This window comes from Microtus ochrogaster, chromosome 17 (genome assembly GCF_000317375.1).
Source record: "Microtus ochrogaster isolate Prairie Vole_2 chromosome 17, MicOch1.0, whole genome shotgun sequence".
Taxonomy (NCBI): Eukaryota; Metazoa; Chordata; class Mammalia; order Rodentia; family Cricetidae; genus Microtus; species Microtus ochrogaster.
Window position 1 is genome coordinate 30900853 of NC_022019.1, and position 8180 is coordinate 30909032.

The 8180-nt window shown below is 44.7% G+C and overlaps 1 protein-coding gene across 5 annotated transcripts in view; it reads left to right on the plus strand.

Annotated features, from left to right (window-relative positions):
• The window catches only part of Cldn10 (claudin 10), a 77144-nt gene that overhangs the window by 64836 nt on the left and 4128 nt on the right, over positions 1–8180 (plus strand). The window lies entirely within an intron of this gene.

Consider the following 8180-nt stretch of genomic DNA (forward strand, 5'->3'; position numbering starts at 1 on the left):
AAAGAAAGAAAAAAAATTAAACTAATGGATATCTCCGATTAGGACATACATTTCCTGTATTGCTTTGGAAAATGAAATTTGGTGGTCAGTGGTAGTCTCTGACATCAAGTTTATGGGTCGTCTGGATGAAAGATACACTCAGAGACATCATTAGCACTGTCCACTATCTTTACATAGCTCAGAGCATGGGAGCAAAAACAAACAAACAAAAACCCACTTAACCCCCCGCCCTCACCCCTCCCAGTGTGGTTTGCTCGTATCTGCAGGTGAGTGTCTTGGAACTGACATCTGTTTGTTGGCTGGTTTTTGTTTCTGAGCTATGGGCTGCTGCATTTTATAGTGTTCCCAGGCTTATTGCTTTGGATTGGGAAAATCCCAGGGAGCCCAAATGAGAAATGCCAACCATGTATCAAATCTTTTTTTTTTCTTCACAAAGCTATGCTCATATACTTGTATAGGAAGTTGTGTGTGTATGTGTGTGTGTGTGTTGGGGGGGGTGTTTGCTTCAATCAGGCTGGCAATTGTATTTCAGACTTGAGATCAGTATATAATTTTTAAAAGGTCAAGTATAGAAATAATTGGTCAAGAGGGTATTACTTTTCCCTAGTGCATTAAGAAATCTCCAGAAAATGGCTTTCCTAATTCTGTCTTCAATATGGTTAACGCATACCTCAGAATAGCTGTCATTATGATATTTACTGGAAATTATATTAATACATATCAGTTCCTTCATATGCCAAGCATAACATTGCAAGGATTCTACCAAATGCTTTGCTTCTTTAACGCCCTTCTTATGAAGCAGGACTTTCTCCTGACATCCTCTTTCTGGGATCAAGGGGCAGAGGAAGTAATATGCTGGCAGGAACTTGGCCTAAACTCCACATTTCAAACCAGGGGCTGAGTTCTAGACAGCACACGCTCTAAGATGTGCAAGTTACAATGATAGTTTCAGAACTTTTGAAACTAGATGCTCCGTGTACTTTATTATTAGTTTCTCTCATACATTTATTTTAAAATAGTTTCCATTCAGAAATGTTATTAATGAGGAAGCTAACAAACAATTTTCCTTGCACCCAATATTCTTTCTTTCTTTCTTTCTTTCTTTCTTTCTTTCTTTCTTTCTTTCTTTCTTTTTCCAAGACAAGGTTTCTCTGTAGCTTTGGAGCCTGTCCTGGAACTAGCTCTTGTAGACCAGGCTGGCCTCAAACTCACAAATATCCACCCACCTCTGCCTCCCAAGTGCTGGGATTAAAGTTGTGCGCCATCACCGCTAGGCTTATTCCTCTTTTATGTCCACCTCGGTTGCCTAAGTTAGAAAAACATAACTAAGCTTATTGACAAATTCCCAGTGTGGTAGGAACCCAATTGCAACATGAGAAAAACATGGGGAGAACTGGGGTTAAGAATCCAGCAGTCACGTGGCTGAGGCATTTATTCGGTGGCTATTTATTCTAAAAACACCCTTTCGGAACAGATACCAGACCAGTTTTCTCCCAGCTTGCATTTGACAGAATCATAGCTCTTAGCCAGCTCCCCGTGTTTGTGTTTTCGCTGTTTCCCCCCTTTTGTCTTTGATTTTTTTCAACCATGGGAAGATTCTGTTTGGAAAACTCCGAGTGGACATTTGCAAAGCCTTGAAAACAGCCCCTTCTCTTTCCTTTAGTCTATTTCAAAACAATTTCCTCCTTTTCATTAAAACAAAACCTGATAAATCCCGAAAAGAGAGAGAAAACCACCCTCCTTACAAGCGTATGCTAATGGGTACCGGTAGTTCTTACCCTTGCTTTGAGGTCCAAACCACCAACTTCCTGAATGTCCTGTTTGGTTTTCTCAAATAAACTGTTCCAAGCTCCAGCTGATCAGCAGAAGGAAACTGCTGTTCCAATCGCCCCTGCAGCCCACCACCCTGATCCATTTAGAGAGACAGGAAGTGTGCCGAGACTCTGCTATGCGATGCTTAGGTCTTAGCCTCCAGGCTCTCCTGTTCTCCACTCCACTGAGGAATGCCCTTCATTCCTGGCAGATTCCATTTCATACTTGAGGATCGAGACTATACGAAGGTAAAATCTTTCCACTGTTGTGGTTATTTAATAGTTAGACGCTAACGCTTGCCAGGCTGGGGGATATGGCTCAGTGGTACATCCTGTGTTTCATATGAAGATGGCCCAGCTTCAACCCCAGCAGAGAAGACAAAGGCTTGGGGTGGAGGGCGGAAAGAAAGGAAGAGGGAGGGGAGGGAGAGGAGGAGGGAGAGAGGAACTACTTTCAGATAAATTCTCTCATTCTGGTTTCTGACTGAATGCCAGCCTTGCAGGTGCGCACGTGACCCTGTTAGACTGTTTGCTTGTCTTCCACCTTCATCCTTGAGTGCTGTGTGGATGCTCACGAGGTTACCTGGAACGCAGACTGAGGTTGATAGAGAGCCTGTAGGGTTTTGGCCAGGAGATTATGTGGAAGTCTTAAATACCAAGAGCAAAATAAATGGATACGTATTAAGTTACATATTAAGAAGGTGTGACTCTGTGACTTCATTTGTTCAGAGGTTGCACAAGTCACCTCTGCTTCCTGAAATCCCCGGATGGTTTTGTTAGGCCTTTCAGCACAACCAAGAGAGCAACTGTTTGCCCGGTCACATCGCATTCTTACCGACTAGCCTGTGGCGTAACTGGTAGTTCACGCTGTGCTCTGGCTACTTGGTTCCATCCCTCCATCCTCTGGTCCCACTTCCCGTCAGCTCTCCCAGCTTGCTTCCTGGGAGAGGCAGGCCTCTGGGGGATTCCCTCTGTGCTTTGTGCCCACATTGTAACCCTACTGGTAGCTCACACTTGCTGGTTTATTAATTTGTCTCCTAGACCAGAAAGGGAGCGTCATAAAACAGAGAATGTATGTCAGGTGTTGGACTTCTTCTTTTTTATTGGTATTTATTGAGCTCTACATTTTTTCTCTGCTCCCCTCCCTGCCTCTCCCCTCCCTTTCAATCCTCTCTCATGGTCCCCATGCTCCCATTTATTCAAGAGATCTTGTCTTTTTCTACTTCCCATGTAGATTAGATCCATGTATGTCTCTCTTAGTGTCCTCATTGTTGTCTAGGTTCTCTGGAATTGTGATGTATAGGCAGGCTTTCTTTGCTTTATGTTTAAAAACCACTAATGAGTGAGTACATGTGGTAATTGTCTTTCTGTGTCTGTGTTACCTCACTCAAAATGATGTTTTCTAGCTCCATCCATTTGCCTGCAAATTTCAAAATGTCGTGATTTTTTTTCTGCTGTGTAGTATGCCATTGTATAAATTACCACATTTTCCTTATCCATTCTTCAGTCGAGGGGCATTTAGGTTGTTTCCAGGTTCTGGCTATGACAAACAATGCTGCTCTGAACATGGTTGAGCACATGTCCTTGTAGTATGATTGAGCATCCTTTGGATATATACCCAAAAGTGGTATTGCTGGGTCTTGAGGAAGGTTGTTTCCTAATTTTCTGAGAAATTGCCACACTGACATCCAAAAGGGCTGTACCAGCTTGCATTTCCACCATGTCTCCTAGACCAGACAGGGAGCATCATGAAACAGAGAATGCATGTCAGTTGCTTGACTTCTTGTAGCTAGCCTGTGCTGCAGGACACTTACAGCCAGGGTGGTAATGCAGCAGTGAGGGTCTGTGCCTCTCTGTAAAGGAGAGACATTTGCGTATGAGATAAGGGGAAGCAGACAGGAGGGAGAGGATCCTGGGCCTGGAGAGATGTCTCAGCCTTTAAAGGCTAGGCTCACAACCTAAATGTCAGGACGGATCCTGGGTCCAAGCTGCCTGGAGTGAACTCTGCTTCCTAGCTTTAAGTTTTATGACATCCTTATGCTTTCGTGCTTTGAATCTATAGAATGCAGATGGGTTGTAATGGCCAGGTAAGATGACATCGTTCAACCGTCTACAGTCATATCTGATGGTGCTCAGTAAATACTACAAAGCATCAGCTCTTAGTTTGAAAGGCAGTGGTCCTTACACATGCCTTCACACGGCAGAACATCATCTTTCACGTTTTGAAATTAGCAATGGGGACATATTTGCTGGAATGTTAGAGACCTAATAGAGGGATTACTGCTTTATGATACTCAGCTCTCACATAGAAGGAAGGTTCAAAGGGATGTAGTGTCAAGCTTTAAGAAGACCCGCAGAAGAAAGGCATATTCTGTCTGTTAACTTCTGGTCACCTGTATTACTGCTCGGAGACACACGGCACCGTGTCACACACAGTGAGATGTTACAGGAAACACCCAGTGGCAGATACTGGGAGACTCCTCGTACCACACAACGTGGCCCACGGAGTCTCCACAAACACCGGCTTTGGCTCTCAATTGTTTTCCGGCAGGCTGCTGAGGACTCTGAATGAACATTAGAAGCACTTTAATTGTTCAGCTTTTTTTTTTCTATTTTGTTGTTGGTCCATCTGTACATATTCACTTCACTATGAAGGAACTCACCCTCCCATATCCTCAGAGACTTAGGCACAGGCTTAGCCCACGGGCAGCATCTGCAGTCAGGAGTTTTCTATCAGGAAGGACATGGTCAGTTTATTCAGACTTCCGAATGGTTGGTAAACATGTCATGGAACTGTCTGTGAGCACCGTGACTCAGCATGCCATTCCCGATTCAAGGCAGGTAAACCCCAATTATCCACACTGCTGGAGGAGATCAATGCTGCTGGCGTTGCTAAGCAATGAACTTGCTTTTGAAACGATTGGTGTAGCTCAGAACATGAGAAAGTTATAAATTCTAACTCACCTTGGCTAACACGCCATTGGGTTTTCCACTGTAGAAGTTTAAGTTTCCGTGAGTGATAGGCACTTGGGGTAGTGTGTGAGAGACAGAGCACTCAGAGAAAGGTCAGCTGTGAGAGTCTGGGGTCTGAGCATCTGGGCCCTGAGCTCTTTGAGACCTTAGATGAATTCAACAGCCTCATCACAGTAACACAGATGGGCAGTGTTATGAAGATTAAAGTCAATAACATACTGGGGAAATATTGGTTAAAGCTACCAAATTTCAGTCAGCTTTATAGCGATCTATGAATTCACTTCAGCATTTTTGTTTTGTTTTTCGAGACAGGGTTTCTCTGTAGCTTTGGAACCTGTCCTGGAACTAGCTCTTGAAGATCAGGCTGGCCTTGAACTCACAAAGATCCGCCTGCCTCTGTCTCCCGAGTGCTGGGCTTAAAGGTGTGCGCCCCCACCGCCTGGCATCACTTCAGCATTCTTGATTGCTTAATTTTTTGCTATACCTTGGAATAATTTCTGACACTCATTTGCTTTCTTAATTCTTTAATGAGTTAAATACAATCTTTGCAATGTATTTTTATCTTTTAAAAAATGGAGGTGAAAGCAGTTGCTGCAGTAGCGCACAGGAAGAAACCAAAACAAGATTCTTGCCATTGACACCTTGCTTGCAGAACCCCAGACTACCTAGGGGCAAGTGGCTAGTCACAGATGTGGGAACTAATGCCTGCGGGCCTGTCGCAATCTCCAATTCAGAACGGGCACCAAAGGGAGAAAAGAAAAAAGTCTAGTGTTTCAGATTTGAAGATTCCCCGTCAAGATCCCATGACGTGTCATTTAAATTTTCTTGCCTTGCTTTTGCTGCTGGTTGGGAGCCCCCTGCCACTGTCCTGTGAGTGTTGTGGGGTGCCAGAGGGAACAGTTAGCAGGAAAGATGGGGGTATACTACAGACGGGAGGTCTACTATGGCAACCAGAGTGGGCGGCTCTAAACAACCCACTCTACGCCAGCAACTTGGAGTGGGAAGTGTTGGGAGAAAACGTATTTACAGGTAATCCCTATAGAATATCCATGTATACAAATGTATCCTTGCAGATTTCTGGCCTTTAGATTATACAGAGGCGTTTACACCATACAGTGGTGTCTAAAAGCCTAGCTTACCAAGAGAATTCAGCTTTGAAGGTATCCATGTGGATAACGTGCACATTCTAGATTTTTTTACATTTTTTTCTTCCCCAAAACATATTGTTGTGTGGTAATGTAGCTGGCATATTTTATTTTTGCTATTCCCATTCTTAAAGCAAGGGCTTTGTACTCTAAAATGATCTGTGACCTTCACAAAGATCACTTCAGTTCTCCGTGGGCCCGAAAAGGTTGGGGAGTTTTCATTTGTTGCAGCCACTTTGTTTTCGGAGGGGCTGCTCAGCGTGCCCTGGTTAATGGCTCCCTGCCTCTCCTGGGATGAAAAGACAGCCCCAGGACATTTGGAAGGAATTCCACACCCCACAGTTCTGGAGCCACTGAGAACTTAATGAGCCGGGGAGGGAGAGAACCTTTCTGAAATGGGAACTAGGAGTAGGTTTCACTGACCCGGATTTAAAAATATCCATCAACTCATTTACCATAAGAGCAACCGTCATGATCCTGGGTTTGGAATCACAGTTAGCAGCTTTAAAAATGGGACCTGCCATTTACTTAGCTGAAATACGGGATGAGTCATGTAATCTTGCTGAGTCTCAGTTTCCTTGTTTGCAAAATAAGGATATTTCTACCCGTATCTGGGGATGGTATGAGGATGGAATGGCAATGTGTGTTAAAAAAGAAAAGCACAGCCGGGCGGTGGTGGCGCACGCCTTTAATCCCAGCACTTGGGAAGCAGAGGAGGCAGATCTCTGTGTGTTCTAGGCCAGCCTGGTCTACAAGAGCTAGTTCCAGGACAGGCTCCAAAGCTATAGAGAAACCCTGTCTCGAAAATCCAAAGAAAAGCACAAATCTTAACAGTAAGGGCATGCTGCTTCCAAGTCTTTACTCAAAGCACATTGGTACGTATCTGGGAGGGCTGAGGTCACACCGTTTGCACAGACATGCTCCTTGAGTTCTATTGTTAGAGTTATCACACCGTACTGTAATTATTTGCTCAAAGTCTCACCAGCTCGCTAGCCTATGGGGTCTGTGGGCGGAGCTGCCGGGCGGACCACCTCATTCCATCCTGAATATGATTTGTAGCGCAGGAAGTGGCTCGGCCTGGCTGTGGCGGTCACAGAAGGAAACAGAGGAGATCCCCAGGAATGGAAAATCAAGTCAGAAATGGAGATTGGGGTACAAGGTCAGCTTGTAGAAATAAGTGGTTGTTCCTTAGGGGGCTGTGCAGGCTGAAGGGCTAAACTGTGAACCGAAGGGTGTATTGTCTTGAGTGGGCCGCACCACGGTGCTTTAACCCTCTCATGGAATGGAGGCCATGAGCCGTAGATAGCTCTAGACGAACCAGGGACAGGATAGTGACTTTAGCCCATACCCAAAAGCATCTATAAACCCTTCAGATCTTTTTGGTTTATCCGTAGGATACTTTGAAGCACTTAATCCATGTTTTTATTTTTCTGATAGAAGTAAACTCATCCCCAAGTCTTGGTTCCCCAAAGTCACATTCTCTCACAGAGATGTGTTGAAGCTACACGGGGGCAGCCATCCGATAAATGCTGTTATTTGACACACGCTGAAAACAGTTTATCCCGAAACCAGCTTCTGCCCTCACCCCGAGAGTCATGGTCCATCTGTAGCCGGGCATATTTGTTCTTCTGGGATAAGGAAGAAACTGTGGTCTTGGGAACAAAGAGGCCACACTATGACTGTAAAAGCTGGCTTAGGGACAAGAGGATCTACAGCACAAAGCATGCTGCAGAGAATTTGAAATTTGGATAATCTTCCTCAAGTGTTGAAATCAGTCCCTTAGAATTACCAAAAGTCAAGAAACACTTCCTGGCAGAGGTGAGGGAGACGTGCCTTGGAAGCAGATCTCGGGTTGGCGACTATATTGTCCTCTCTCTCAACGCCGGTCAGTGTTTGCCAACAACATGCACTGATTGGTGTGAACCAAAGTCCCTGATGGAGAAGACTGGGACATGTGTCTCTCAACAGAACAAAGAGAAAATCTTAGAAAGGAAGAACCAATCAGAAACTTACCAAACAGAATTGTTTAAAAAAGGGGGGGGGCGGGCGGTGGTGGCGCACGCCTTTAATCCCAGCACTCAGGAGGCAGAGGCAGGTGGATCTCTGTGAGTTCGAGGCCAGCCTGGTCTACAAGAGCTAGTGCCAGGACAGGCTCCAAAGCTCCAGAGATACCCTGTCTCGAAAAACTAAAAATAAAAAAAAAAGTTCTTATAGACTATCCTTTGATAGTGAAAACATGAATGGATTTTTT